General features: G+C 45.1%; 1 pseudogene; it reads left to right on the top strand.

The window, feature by feature from the left end:
• Positions 1-15928, top strand: part of LOC119043610 (leukocyte immunoglobulin-like receptor subfamily A member 6) — a 144443-nt pseudogene that overhangs the window by 80405 nt on the left and 48110 nt on the right.

Here is a 15928-nt window from a genome sequence, read left to right on the forward strand (position 1 = left end):
CTTAGAGACTTATTGGTGAGTCGTCCATGTGTTAGAGAGTGGGAAACAAATCCTACAAGAATTCAGGAGTCTTCTACCTCAGTGAAATGTCCAGGGGTCTAGTGTTGTAGTGCATGGTGACATACCTTTTCCAAGGTGACAGATGAGTTGTATCTGGACTCACCTACCACTGAAATTGAGATACAATGCCTAGGGTGCCTCTTTGGGGCAGCTGTGGGTGTCAGAGTGCAAACAGAAGTGGGCGAGCCCCCCATGCAGTTGTTGCTTGGTGCAGGGCACCAGAGTCTGAGCAGGACAATGGGACAGCCCACACTTAGGGTGGCTCAGTGTTCATGCAAGGGGTTCTGGTTGCCACAATTTTTCAGGCCATGGAAGACTGATTTTTCTATACTCGCCTAATAATAACTGGGTGATGAAGCACTAAGCAGTGCCTAATAGGTCACACGTGTGCCAAGAATATTCTAGTAGCTACCATCATGTAACAGCATCTCCACATCCTGTGAGTGGGAGAAAGTTGCTCCTGCCATGAGGGTAGTTCTTCCTCTTGTCCTCTTGTCTCTTGGTGCAAAGAGCTCAAAGATAAGAAATAGCAGCCACAGCTCGAAGTTGCAGGGAATTCTTAAAGGGTCTCCTAGTGAAAGCTGTTCCTTTCTGGGACCCAGGCTCTCTAGACCCAAAGATCCATAAGTCATGGGGATGAGAAGCACAAATTTTCTAAGCCATTGCTGATAGTGAAGTTGGATGAAAGGAGACATCCCCATATTGATCTCCTGGTTGCTAGGCCCATGTGTTGTATCTTTTCAGGACATGGCCCCACTGAATGGCCATTTGTGTAAAGTGTATTCTACCTCCTGAACAATCATGTTCCATCCTCTTGGGGTGTCATCTCCAAACAGATGCCTATCTAGGAGGTCATTCCAATGCTCTGTCAAACTCACACCTGCTGATGATGAACATGAGGGAAGTCTAGCAGGTCCTGCAATCATGGGGTGTAAAACAAGTCTTTATTGTAGGATGATGAGGGTCAGGATCTCACTCAGATCTTGGCACCAAGTAGCTAGTTGATCTCCGTGAAGTCTGGTGCCATGTTAGTGGCCCAGTCTTGGTGTGTTTCTGTAAAGTTGGGCATTCAGGGTGGCAGTGGCTGTACCAGCTTGGTCGGAGGAATCTCCTGCTCTGCGACTGTGTATTGCTTCCCTCTGTGCTGCATGCATGAGCCCATCATGTGGTTTGGGACCATTTCCTCTCACCACTGTCTCTCCTTCAGGATGCCTGTGGGTGGGAGGGTCATGTACCCTCTGTTTGTTTTGTCTCAGGGGCACTTACTGAGCTTCTATCTGTGAACATGCTCAGGGTTTTTGTTTGTTTGTTCTTTGTGTGCTTTTGTAGTCGCAGTTTTCTAGAGAAACAGAATGAGTTGCAGAGTGTGTGTGTGTGTGTGTGTGTGTGTGTGTGTGTGTGTGTGTGTGAAGTTATAAAAAACTAACTCTCTGGATTACGCAGGCCATGGAGTCCCAAAAGTTGCAGATTAAAGGCCTGAGGACCTGGAGAGCCAGTGGTGTGAGTGCCAGTCTGAGTCCAGGGGCAGAATCCAATGTCTCAGCTCAAAGACCATCAAGCAGTGAGAGCAAACTCTGTCTTGCTCAGTCTTTCTTTCTCTTCATGCCTCCAGTGACTGGACATGACCCATCCGCACTGGGGAGAGCATCATCTTCACTCAGTTCACCCATTCAAACTTTATCTCATCTAGACACACCACCCTCACAGACATGCCAAGGATAGAGTTGAAGTAAATATCTGGGTACCCAGTAGCCCAGTCAAGTAAACACATGAAGTTAACCATCAACGCTGGTCACAGGGAGCTCAGAGGGATGAATAAGAAAGTCTGAACTACCTGTCCATGCCTGATTCTGTATGTAACCCTCCTGTTTTATGATGGCCATGTTGGGCTTGTCTGACCAGATGACTTGTATTTGATTGAAAATTTTGGCCTAGCTCCAGAACCCTTGAATTTGGCCCTTCTCTCCACATTAGAACTGCTGTAGGCTACACAAAGTCTTTTTCAACTTTTCAACATAAGGCAGAGGAGATACATGATGCGAAATGTATCCCCTTATTTTTAGGGCATGTCTTGCATGCTCCAAATATTGGGCCTTAAAAACATAATATGTACAGAAGATCCCTGGGTAAAATACAGAAGTTTTCTGGGTAGTTGTCTAAACATGAGGTTATAGGGAGTTAAACAGTCACAGAAAGTTCAACACTTCCCAAACACCTTTGCTGTTGGAGCCATATTGCTTCATCAAAGTGAATTCCCCTGCGCTTCACCCAGTTGTAATTAATGTGTGTCCTGCCATTCTTTGGGACAATTTTTTTACAGACTCCCTTGCATCCTTCCCACCATAATGGCTTGGAGTCTAAAGGCACAGCAAGAGAGACCTAGTGTAATGAAGAAAAAGAAAACAAAAACTTTTATTAGAGTTCTTTTCCAAGGCAGTGACAAAGACAAAGGCCATGCAGATGGAGGATCAACTTTTAACTGTTGCATAGAAGAGATTTGGCTGTTCCATGGGAGTCCCCATCAGCCACAGGGGAGGGAATTTCTCCACAGACCTAGCAGTCACTCTTATTATGCAGTGCCACCAACGCGTAAGCCCAGGTGGCAAGTAGGTTTCCTTGCACACTATGGCTGGAAAGACAAAGAAGTTACAGGCACATGCAGTGGGAAATTGTAGGCTTCACAACTTTGGCTCTGGAGCACACAGTGCAACTCAGAGGCACCTTAACTTTGGGCTCCAGAGCTATGTGCCAGAGCAACAATGTGCCAGGTTGGCTTCTCTTAGGAATGGGTGTGGGTCAACCATCTGAGGGAATGTCTTTTGCTCAGCGGAAGCTAATCTATGCTGCAGAAGTATCTGGGGAATGAATGAGCAGCTTGGAGTATAGAAACTGAGCAGGGAACCAAAAACTTTCACTATATTGCATAACTACTTTTAAAAAATATATTAGGTACTTTGTGGAGGGTGAGCTGTTCTGGACTGCTCTGCCTAGTTTCAGGAATTGTAACCCTAACTCCCCCCACCCCATTGCTAAGGCTGTGAGTAACCTCCGGAATTCGAGCCACAGAAGACAAAGCTTGTCTCTGGTATCAAACTCTGCCTCAGTTTCCTCTTCCTGCTCCCAAAGCTTGGTTAGAAATCAATGATGGGTAAGTCTTCTAACAGCGGGGAGCAACCTAAGCCAGACTTGATCACTTGGGAGGCCACCATGGAAGGATTTGGGGAGCTGCAACAAAGACTGAACAATAGACCCTTGCCCCCCAGCTATGTGACATAGACCAAGTCCCCATGGCCTCTGGGAGAAGCACTTCCTGGCTCTAATTCTCTTAAGCCTGAATACCTGATGGGAAGGGGTGCAGCTCCTTGCCTTGCTAGAGCATGTCCTGGGGAAAAATCTGGCATCATAAAGAATTCCTGAAAAACCTGTGAAATCTGCTGTGCTAAGAGTGCTTTCATTCATATGATAAGGGTTCGAGCAGGAAATGAGTATGTCACCCAAAATTTCTGAAAAACTCCCTTCCTGACAGACTCTGACTCAGACTAAGCCCTCAGACTTCTTTGAAATGTCATCTACTATTTGATCCTTGCTGCCCTGTACTCTTGTGTATTACAACCCAATAAAAGCCCCTGGAAAAAGGGGCTCAAAGCCTTTTCCCCTGAGAAACTGGCCACTGCTCACAGCCCTTTCTTCTTGAGGGATTGGCCACCTCTTTTCCCCAAGCAGATTATGTCATGTCTTCTTTACTTTCATCCGTGACAAACTGGGGGACTTGGGAGAATAGTCTCCCCCACAGTGGGCAAATGAGCTACTTTGAAAATTAGGAGTGGCAGCGAGTGGGCACAAGGAAGGGTGGGGTTCTGGACAGAGGCAAGATAGGAGGTTGTGAAGGCACCTAACCATAACAAGGATAACTGGGAGTTGGTAAGAAAAAGGAAGAACCCCCACGCCCACCCAAGAGGAAAGTGGCTTTGAAGAAAATGATCAAGAACTTAGGGGGAGCATCCTTTGGCCTGTTTGTGTATGTCATTGTGTGAGTAATTAAGCTGGTGGAAAAAGAGCACAAGGTTTTAGACCAGTGGGGTCAGACCAGGCTTTGGTTCAGCAACCTCAGTGTACAAGTTCTGGCTAAGAAAAACTTCAGAGCCAAGATTTAAGCTGTAAGAGAAACTTAAGAAAATCACAGAGGTACAAGAAGTGATCTGTAGATGAGACGGGCTTAGGAAACAAATTACAGAGGCAAAAGAATGGCCTTAGGGGCATCAAAAAGAGAGCCAAGGAAGACTCCCCAGAAAGAAAAGGGAGTGGAAAGGTGCAGGCCTTCTCCATAGGGAGAGCTGAACAGGGTCCTCTGTCCTAAAAGCATTTGAGGCCAGGAATTTTAGGGGAGGTCTCAGGGAAAGATCTCAATGAAATATCAATCAGCTATCCAGGTGTGTTCTTTCATGGCTGTGATCTTTACTAATTGGTTGGTGCCAGAGCAAAGGGTCCTTAGTCAGCTGGTCCTGCTAATAGTCATGGCATTGCTTATCTGGTTTTGCTGTTTTTCTGGGCCGAAACTGAAACACGGCTAAGGTTGAGATATATTTGATGCAGGTCACAACCTCATTGCCCTGAGAATTTAATGCTTAAGGGGTTATTCCTTCTCTGACCCTCTTTTTAGTTTGCCCTGTAAGGGGGTCTACAGCATGAAGATTGACATGCCAGAGGAGGAATGATCACTGGCAGGCCCAAACTGCATGACCAGCAACACAAAAGGTAAGGAGGCAAGGTTCTTGCTTTCCTTGGTTTTTCCCATTGCTAGGCACCTGGGGCTCTTTACACCTGGGGCCTTTTGTACCTGGCCAAACATCTTTGTTCTGCCCCTAACTGCCTACCACCATGATATGTATGTATGTGCAATTGCATGTGTCTGTGTGTATATGCTTGTGTGTATGTGTGCCTGTGTACACATGTGTGCATGTGTGTATGATGCGTGAATGTGTATGTGTCCATGTGACTGCATGTGTTGAATTAGACTAAGGGAGACAGAGGTACAAACTCCAGGGGAGAGGAGCTCAGAGGTTGAGAAGTAAGGCTAGTAGGCTAACAAGGGGAGGATGAACAGGGTATAGTGAAGAGGGAGGATGACATCAGGACCCTACAAAGACAGAAGGCCTGAGCTAAAGCTGTTGGCCAGTTCAAAACAGGAAAATGGTTGTGGGGCAGTGGGGATATTATTCCTAGAAGTGCATTTCTTATCAGCAGGAAAAGGACAGGCTTGGGGCAAGACGGGAAATGTACAGAACAGTTTTCAGAACTAGGGCAGGGTTTCCAGTATCCTGGAGAGACCAGGCTGCCAGGTGTGTAGTTGCTCTCAAAGCCAGGTGTGTGCTGGGTGGTTGTGCCATCACCAGTTGTGTGTAGGAAAGCTAATGTTGATTTCTGAGCTCCAAGATATTCATCAGCCAAGATTTCAAGTTAGCAAAATGCCAAGATATGTGATTGAAACTAACTGAGGGCAGAGGCTGAAAAAAAGCATGACTAAGGTAAGTGGTGAGAAAACCTTGGAGTCTTCTGAAGGAAGAAGAATGTTAGTAAGAGGGATGGGTGTAGCAGAAGGGATTAGAGGAGCGAAAAGACCTGAAGTGTGGGGAGCTCAGAAAATCTAAAAATTTGAGTTATGAAAGTGGGGTGGTGTGGAGAACCAGGATGGGCAGAACCTACAGGAATATAGAAAAGAGGACAAGAGGGGAGAGGGCGAGATGAAAGGGGAAAGCGAATGAAGAAACTGCCACTACGTTGAAGAAAGAGCTGAAGCTCGAGGTCAGGAAATATCCTACAGGATTTGGGACATCTTGTCCACACTCTAATTTTTTCCTAGAAAAAGAGGCGTTAGTCATATTTCATGCTTTTTTCCCTTTTAAAAATATATTTTATTGATTATGCTATTATATTGTTCCCTTTTTTCCCCTTTACTCCCCTCAGCCCTGTACCTCCACCTCTCACCATCATTCCCCAACCATAGTTTATGCCCATGGGTCATACATATAAGTTATTGGGCTTCTTCGTTCTCCATACTATTCTTAACCTCCCTCTGTCTATTATGTACCTACCATTTATGTTTCTTATTCCCTTCTTTATCTGCCCTTTCATTCTAAATTATAGCTTTGCTGGATAGAGTCATCTTGGATGAAGGTCCTTGCCTTTCATGACTTCAAATACTTCTTTCCAACCCTTCTTGCCTGTAAGCATCCTTTTAAGAAGTCAGCTGATATCCTTATGGGAACTCCTTTGTAAGTCACTGTCTCCTTTTCTCTTGCTGCTTTTAAAATTCTCTCCTGAACTTTCATCTTGGGTAATGTAATTATGATGTGCCTTGGTGTGTGCGTCCTTGGGTCCAACTTCTCTGGAACTCTCTGAGCTTCCTGGATTTCCTGTAAGTCTATTTCCTTGGCCAGGTTAGGGAAGTTCTCTTTCATTATGTTTTCAATTTCTTGGTCTTTGTCTCCTCCTTCTGGCAAACCCATGACTCAGATGTTGGAACTTTTAAAGTTATCCTGGAGGTTCCTAAGCCTCTCCTCATTTTTTTTTTAATTCTTGATTATTCATTCTGTTCTGGTCAAATGTTTATTTCTTTCTTCTGGTCCACACGGTTGATTGGAATCCCAGTTTCCTTCCCATCTCTATTGGTTCCCTCTACATTTTCATTGATTTCACTTAGAATGGCCTTCATATTTTCCTATATTTTGTGACCATACCCACCGATTTCTGTGAGCATCCTTATTAGTACTGTTTTCAACTGTGCATCTGGTAGGTTGACTATCTCTTCATCACTTAGTTGTGTTTTTTCTGGACTTTGGATCTCTTCTTTCATTTGGGTCATTTTTTGTTGTCTTGGCAGGCCTGTTATATAGTATGGGATGGAGCCTTAGATATTCTCCAGGTGGGAGCAACCTACATCTCTGGTGCTATATTTGTGGGAGGGGTGAGAGAAGGAACCATGCTGCTTGCTCAGCTCTCTCAGATTTCAGCAACTTCCTCCAATATCCACAAGGTAATTAGGCCCTTCTGGTGCTGATTCCCGGGTCAGTGGTGTTCTATATGTTCTAGGACTATGAGGGTCGCTCCAGCAAACTTTCTTGTGGTGCTGGGAGTTACTCACATTACCTGAACCTCCACAGGTATTTTCGATCAGAGGTTTTCCTCACTGGAACCCTGGGTTCCCTCCCAGTTTATTTGCACGCAAATGTGGGACCACCCACTCTGCTAGCCACTGCCTTGCCCAGTTCACCAGTTGCCACCTTGCCTGCCCCAGTCTTCCAGAAATTGCTTTGGTGCAAGTCCTCTCCACCCCTCCTACTGGTCTGTATGAATGTTTCTTCTTTACCTCCTCAGTTTTTGGACTTCCATACAGTTCCATTTTCTGGCAGCTTTGGTTATTCTTGTTTTTTAATTTATTGTTGTCCTTGTTTTGGTTTTGTGAGGAGGCAAAGGGTATCTACCTACACCTCCATCTTGGCTAGAAGTCCATGTTTCATGCTGTTTAAACTGTAGGTCTAATATGCTGTCTTTGGAAGGCCAAGAGATTTGTTCAAATCAAAATCCTTTCTTAACCCAAGTCTCTCTTTAGCATTATCATTTTTAAATCTTCACTTGAGGATATTTTTGTTCAATTGAGATAGAGAGAAGAGAAGAGAAGAGAAGAGAAGAGAAGAGAAGAGAAGAGAAGAGAAGAGAAGAGAGAAAGCCATGTGAGAGAGGAACATCAATTGATTGCCTCCCCCATGTGCCCTACCAGATATAGAGCCCACAACCCTTTTATTTTATGTTGCTGAGCAGGAATCAAACCCACAACCTTTTGGTGTATGGTACGACATTCAAAACAACTGAGCCATCTGGACACTACCAAGTTCTGGGGAATTCTCTGCAGCCCAAGGCTTCATCTTCTCTTTGCCTCAACCATAATTTGTTTCTTATAGACTTCCTGCCCCAATGACTCTACTGTGGCCAATTTATTGTGCTGACTTTCTAATGACAGCAATTTTATGTCTGCCTTGCTATTTTGTGTTGACTCCTTCCATCAGAACTGGGAATGCCCTCTACCAGTGCCCATAGTCAGTACTTATGTTACCCCATGGGGTCTGGTCCTGGAGTTGGTCTGCCTCGCGCCACTGGAAGTATGTGTGTCTTTGACTTCATGCAGGAAAGATTTCCCAACAAAAGTCCTAGTGATTTTGTGAGTATGTTTATTATATCTGGGGACAGTGAAAAAAGAAAGACTTGGGATGCAAGAAGCAACAGGATGCATCCTGGGCAGAGCTGCTATTAGCTCGCTGAGACATAAAATTCATACTAAAAGGACAAGAGGGGCTACGGTTATGTTCTAAATCATTGATTTGATTTTTGACTTCATCTACTCTACTGTTGATGCCCTGTCAATTGTTATTTATTTCAATTAGTGTATCCTTCATTTCTGCCTGGGTCTCTTTATGCTGTTGAGGCCATCACTAAGCTCCCTGAGCATCCTTATAAACAGTGTTTTGAACTCTGCATCTGATAGATTGCTTATCTCTATTTTATTTAGCTCTTTCTCTGGAGTTTTGATCTGTTCTTTCATTTGAGCCATGTTTCTTTGTGTCCTCATTTTGGCAGCCTCTGTGTGCTTCTTTCTATGTGTTAGGTAGAGCTGCTTTGACTGCGCGTCTCAGTAGTGTGACCTAATGCAGTAAGTGTCCTGTAGGGTCCAGTGGCACAGCCTCCCCTATCACCAAAGCTGGGTATTTGAGGTGCACCCTTTGTATGGGCTGAGTACACCCTCTTTTCATAGTTGAGCCCTGAGTGCTGTTGTCAGGTCAATGGGAGGGATTTACCCAGGCCAGTCAGCTGCAAGGACTGGCTGTGACCACTGACCACCAACTTCCTCCCTCTATGGAGTATCAGCTATGCTGGGGCCCAGTCCACAGTGTGAGACTTACTGCAGCAGGGCTCTGCTGCACACTGAGTTAGCCCCTTGAGTGTGTCACTTGTGTGGGTGGTTGGGTAGTGGTGCCCTGAAGTGGTCTGTAGCTGTCCACTGGGTGGGCAGGCTCTGGGGTGTCCAGGGAGCTGCAGACCAAGGTCAGCCACTGTCTGTGTTCTATCTAGGGCCACTGGCTAAGTACTAAAGTGATCTGAAAATGGCTGGGCTTGGAGTCACCTATGTGGCAGCTAGTCTTTAGGGCACTCATGGCATCACTTGTCTGGTTTTGTTGCTTTTTTGGGCTGAAGCTAAAACACAATGGCAGATTAGATGTGTTTGATGTATGTCTGAACTTCCTGGGTTTTAGGACTTAATGGTTAGAGGCTATTTTATGACTGTATTTTTATTTCTCCCTTTAAGATGTTCTGCAGCATGAATATAGACATGCCAAGGGAAGAAAAATCATGGGAAAGGTAAAATTGGGTGGCCAGAAATATGAAAGGGCAGAGGCAGAGGTTCTTGCTATCTCAGGTTTTCCTGTTGGAAGGCACCCAGGGCTTTCCACTCTGGTGACCTTCTGTACCAGGGCTATTGACCTTGCTCATGTCATATATGTCTAACTGCCTACCACAACTGCCTACATATGTGTTATTGTGTGTATATGTTTGTGTATGTGTGTGTCTATGCACACACACATTTGTGTATGTGATTATGCCTAAGTATGTGTAAGTGTGTTTCTGTATGTTTGGAACTAATTTAAGGGACTCAGAATAGCCAACTCCAGGCAAACAGCAGGCTGCAGGTTGAAGAGCAAGTCTCATGGACCGAGGGCATGGAATATGGTAAAGAGGGAGGATGACATCAGGACCCAGAGGAGACAGAAGGCCTGAGCTTAGGGAGTAAATATATTCAAAACAGGAAAGCAGCCATGTGGCAGTGGGGGTATTGTTCAGAAATGAATTTCTTATAAGCAGAAAGAAAAAGCAGGCTTGGGGTCAGGACAGAAAACATACTGTGCACTTCCCAGACCCAGGCTAGGGTTTGTAGAATCCAGCTCAGTTGTGTAGTTGCTGTCGAAGGCAGGTGTGGGTGAGGTGGTTGTTTCACCTCCGGTTTTGTGTAAAAAGGCTAATGTCGATTCTAAGCTTCATGATGTTCATCAGCCTAGCTTTCGAGATAGCAAAACACCGAGATCTGTAATTAGAACTAACTGAGGCCCCATAGGGAGGCTAAAACGAAGCCTGAGCAAAATGATGGGACAGGGTGAGGGATGGAGGGTGGGAAGACCTTGGAGTGTTTTGAAGGCACAAGAATGTACCCATAAAGAACAGGGATGTGTGTACAGAAGGAAATAAAGGACCAGGAGACCTGGAGTTTTGGAAGCCCAGAAATACCTTAAAAATCTAGATAGGAGTAGGTGGTGGTGTAGAGGGCCAGGATGGGCAGAACTCACAAGAATATAGAAAATTAGGGGAAAGAGGGCAAAATGAAAGGAGAAAGAAAATGAAAAAAATGTCATTACCTTGGAGAAAGGAGTGAATCTCAAGGTGAGGGAATATCTTACAGGGCTTGGGACCACTTGTCCATACTTTAATTTTTCCAGCCAAACAGAGCTCTCATCATTTCATGCTCTTTAAACTCTAGGTATAACAGGCTTCTTTTGGACGGTATAGGGACTTGCTCAAGTTTACACCAGTTCTCAAACGAAGTCTGTCTATAAATGATATTGTTATTATTTTAAAATGTTCACCTAAGAATTCATTTATTCATTTTAGACAGAAAGGAGAAAGTGGGGAGAGTTAGGAAAAGGAGGAGAGAGAAACAGCCTTTGCTGGCCTCCCGTCTGCACCCAGAATGTCAAAAGATCCTGCAACCTATGTATGTGCCATTGTCACAGATGGGGAGAGAGAGACCGGAGTCAGAAGGCCTCCCCTTCCTGCCTCAGTTCTTGTCCTGCCCACAAGACACAAATTGAAATGACAGACTAACACATGTAGTGGAAATGAGACAGCAAGTTTATTTGTGAAACACTAAGCCCAAAGCCGCAGGCAGGCACCCAGCTAGTCCGAATGCCCTATCTGAGGAGGAAAGAAAGTTGTTAGTTTGTTCTGTACACTTGAGCCAAGGCTACAAGTGAATACTTAGCTAATCTGAGAATGCCAGGTATTGGGTTCAGGGGTTATATACCTCAGCTGACTTGGAGGCTCCCCTCCTTCTTCCCCTTGGGAATTATGTACATCTAGCTACAAAGGCTTTCTTTCTCTGTTAGTAAATGTTCTGTGAATTAGTTTGTGAAATTGTCACAGAGGCCCCCATTCCTAGCATAGGACCCCCTTTCTCCTGTGCAATTCCCATCATGAGGCTCAGAACCCCCAGCAATCTTATTTAAGATTGTTAAAGAAGCCCTGCTTCCCTCAGCAGTCTCAAGGCCTGCCCTTCTCCTGGGCTATTTTGTTTACAAAGCTTGGGATACCTGGCAATCTTATCAAAGCGAACTCAGGACTGCTGAGTGATTTGGTGAGACACATCCTTCTTTTGCTTCTAGCCCCCTGTGTGAAGTTCTTTGTTAGATGGTAATGGCGAGGGCCCTGCTTTCATTTCCCCTCTGGCTGCTAATTCCTAGCTGCTACCTAACATTTCCCCCCTCAAGTACTAGGAACCCAAATCTTTGGGGATTTAAGGAGATGACCACTCTGGCTGCTGCTTGCTGAGAGGGGGAGTGGTTGTGGTTTGTGTTCCCATACTTGCTGACTGTGGGCTGAAGGAGGTGTCCCAGAGTGATGTCCTTGTAGGGGTCTATAATAAGAAATTGAAGGTGGCTGGCTGGTTTTCCTCAAAGTGGAGATGTGCTGGAATTCCTGAGAGTTTATTATCTTGACTTGGAATTGCCGTGTTGTAGAGGTGACCAATTTGACAAGAAGAGTAGGTGAGTGGCAGACCTGGGACATTGTTTTGTAAGCATCAAATCTAACAGTGGTAGAAACATTTCTTTCTCAGAGAGTAGGCTGGGCATATTGACAAGCTTGTGGAAAGAGTGTCAGAAGTAGAGAGAGACAATTATATTATAGCCTACTTATTGTGTTACTTATTTGTAACACATTTTTGTTTCCTTGAAGAGGAGTTTGAGGTCCTTTGCTAGCTCACAGAGGTAGGGGTTTTGCTGTCCTCCTGTTTTAGAAGTCCTGAAGGGGTTGACTCTTTCTACAGATGTGACTCAAGAGTGATGTATGCAGCTGAAGAAGCCAGGGACCTTGATGGCTGTGTGGGAAGACATGAGAACAGGGAGGGGGCCATCCACGAGGGTTGTAGTTGAGAGCTAGGGGAACTGCCTTTCCAGGCTTTTATTAAAACCTGGGCTCCTGGAGGATACAGTAGGGTAGTTGCATTTGACTAGATTTTTGAGGCAGGCCAGACTCCTGAAGAGCAGCTTGGAACTGAGCCACTGGTTGCATGTAGGCCTCTAGAAAGGAAGCCTCCTTGTCCAGCAGGAGTTCTGAATATGGAACAGGTTGGCCACATAGTGTCTCAAAGGGACTGAATGTCAAGTAGAATTTGTGGGCTACCCTGGTCCAGAGTAAAGCAATTGTCAATTTCTTTCCAGTTCAGAGAGGTTTCATGTGTGGTTATTTTTAGCAAAAGTGTTTATTTCTTCTTTTTATTGTTGTTCAAGTACAGTTATCACCATTTTCCCCCCACCACTCTCCCCAGCCCCAGCCATCCCCACCTCCCATCCTGGATCCTGCGCCCCTTTGGCTTTGTCCATATTTTCAAAGAATGTCATTGGAGAGGGACCAGAACTGAGTTCAGTCAGTCCTAGGATGGTCTGAAATGTGTAAACCATTTGTTTGACTCATTAGCTGGCTGAAATAGCTCCAACTGTTTGGCCTTGTTTAATGACTTTGTTGCTCTTTCTCTTACTGCATTTGTCAAGGACTTTTGTTAGCTTCTTACTATCCTGCCACACTTGCAGGGTTCTCTCCTGCTCTTGATACTGAGGCAGAAGATTTTCAAAGCCTGCTCAGAACTCCACCGCAGAATTTCATTTTTGGAACATCACCATCCTCTGAACCCCATGCAGGCTCACAGCCCTGGTACCTCCTGCCCCTTGCAGACATTGTCCTGGATCCTCATGGGTTCCCTCCTGGTCAGGAACCCTCCCCTGCTCAGTCTAGTCCAGAAACTCACCTCAAAATTACAAGGAAATATCCTCAGAACCAGCTCTGGGACCATATTCTTCTTGGAGAATCCTTCATCTTCTCAGCATCAAACTTGTCTTCTTTTTCTTTTTCTGATTTTTTTAAAATATATTTTATTGATTTTGCCATTACAGTTGTCCCATTTCCCTCCTCATTCCCCTACACTCTGCACATCCCCTCCCCCCACATTCCCCTCTTTAGTCATGTCCATGTGTCCAAGTTCTTATCTTCTATATTTCCCACACTACTCTTGCCCTCCCTCCTGTCTATTTTCTCCCCACTGTCTATACTACTTATTCTCTGTACCTTCTCCCGACTTCTCCTCCTCCCACTCTCCTGTTGCTAACCCTTCATGTGATCTCCATTTCTATGGTTCTGCTCCTGATCTAGCTGTCCTCTTAGTTTGCTTTTATTTTAGGTGTGGTTCTTAATAACTGTGAGTTTGCTGTCCTTTCACTGTTCATCTTTTTTAATCTTCTTTTTCTTAGGTAAGTCCCTTTAACATTTCATATAATAAGGGCTTGGTGATGATGAACTCCTTGAATTTGACCTTAATTGAGAAGCACTGTACCTGCCCTTCCATTCTAAATGAAAGCTTTGCTGGATAGATCAATTCTGGGTGTAGGTCTTTAGATTTCATGATTTGGAATACTTCTTTCCAGCCCCTTTCTGCCTGTAAGGTCTCTTTTGAGAAATATGCTGACAGTCTGATGGGAACTCCTTTGCAGGTGACTGTCCCCTTAGCTCTTGCTGCTTCTAGGATTCTCTCCTTCATTTGAATCTTGGCTAATCTAATGATGATGTGCCTTGGTATGTTCCTCCTTGGGTCCAACTTCTTTGGGACTCTCTGAGCTTTCTGGATTTCCTGGAAGTTTATTTCCTTTGCCAGATTAGGGAAGTTCTTTTTTACTTGTTCAAATAAGTTTTCCACTTGTTGCTCTTCCTCTTCCCCTTCTAGTACCCATATAATTCAGATGTTGGAAGGTTTAAGGATGTCCTGGAGATTTCTAAGCCCCTCCTCATTTTTTTTGAATTCTTGTTTCTTCATTCTTCTCTGTTTCATTGTTTTTTTCTTCCTTCTGGTCCACTCCACTGATTTGAGTCCATTTTCTTTCCATCACTATTGGTTCCCTGTGCATTTTCCTTCATTTCCTTTAGTGTAGCCTTCATTTTTTTCACCAAATCTGCAACTAAAATCAACCAGTTCTGTGAGCATCCTGATGACTAGTGTTTTGAACTGTGCATCTGATGGGTTGGCTATCTTTTGGTCGCTTAGAAGTATTGCTCTGGGGCTTTGAGCTGTTCTTCTGTTTGAGCCATATGTTTTGGTCTGTTTGCACCTGTTACGTATGAGGGGTGGAGCTATCAGTGTTCACCAGGATGGGGAAACCCATGTCACTGGGTTGTGACACTCTATGTGGGAGCGGGGTTAGAGAAGGAACAATGGCACTTCTTCTGCTCCCTCTCATATTTCAGTGTCCTCTGCCATTTCCCACAAGGAAATTGGGCCCTTCTGGTGCTGGCTCCCGGGTGAGTGGGCTTGTGTACTTTCTCTGACTCTGTGGGTCTGTTCAGCAAACTTTCCTGTGAGGCCAGGAGTCTCTCCCGGCACCTCAACCCCCAAAAGTTTCTCCAATCAGCGCTTTTAAGCTTTATTTCCCATCAAAACATTTCCCAGTCTACTGGTTAAATGCAGCTAGAATTACCTTGCTGAGTACAGCTTCCAGCATAGTCCTGATGAGAGCTGGAGCCAGTGGGTCTAAGACGATCAGGATATGGTCCATTCCATTTGAAATGATCTCTTCTGAAATTCCATATGGGGTCAGATAAATGGGCAGCCACTCATTCCATTATGTACTAAGAAGCTGCAAATTCTTCTTTTTCCATGGCACTGTCCTTGCTGATTTCAGTTGTGTTCTGATTACGTGGCAGGGGGATCACATTTTTAGTGAGGATTAACACTCCCTTGAAACAAGCATGAGCTGATGATCACGTGGCTTGACCACTGATGATGTGGCTCAACCAATGCCCCTAACCACTTGTGATGCGGTGTCACTTCTGTTGGTGGGGTCAAGTGACACAGGGCAAATGCCAGATGGAGTTAGAGGCAGTGAGACTCCTCTGCTATGCTCAGGGAGCCTAGAGTAGTTCAACTATAGGAGCATCTTTTTAAAAATTTATGAATATTAACAATTTTGAATTTGTTTTAATGCTGTGATAGGCTAAATAATGGACCCCAAAGAGTCAGCTTTTGTCCTGTTATGGAGGGACCCTCCCACCCTGACAAATGGTGGACGGGGCAGGCAGCTCCAAGAGTGGCCAAAGAACAGCATGACAGTGTGGCTGCCAAACCAGGCTATGTTGCCTGACTCAGCTACTTTTGCCACAGCAGGAAACTCTGGGGTGGGGGTGGGGGTCCTTGAGAGGGGAGTGTATGGTGTTTTGATCAAAAACTGCATGACCAGCACTTCCGCCAAGATGGAGGCGTAGGTGATAGCACTGTGCCTTCTTGCACAACCAAGTTTAAAAACAACAAAGTTTTAGCAACAAAAACGCAGCCAAACCACAGAAAATTGAACTACACAGAAGTCTAACAACAAACCCTTCAGCCAAACCGGTAAGAGGGGCAGAGCCAGCAGCGGAGCTGGGTCGGGCAGGACAGATCCACTGGACCAACCCAGGCTTACGACCCAGGTGCGCCAGCAGCCATGGGCGGATCACAGGTGTGGAGAAG

This window comes from Artibeus jamaicensis, unplaced genomic scaffold (assembly GCF_021234435.1).
Source record: "Artibeus jamaicensis isolate MK-2021 breed Jamaican fruit bat unplaced genomic scaffold, CSHL_Jam_final contig_47, whole genome shotgun sequence".
NCBI lineage: Eukaryota > Metazoa > Chordata > Mammalia > Chiroptera > Phyllostomidae > Artibeus > Artibeus jamaicensis.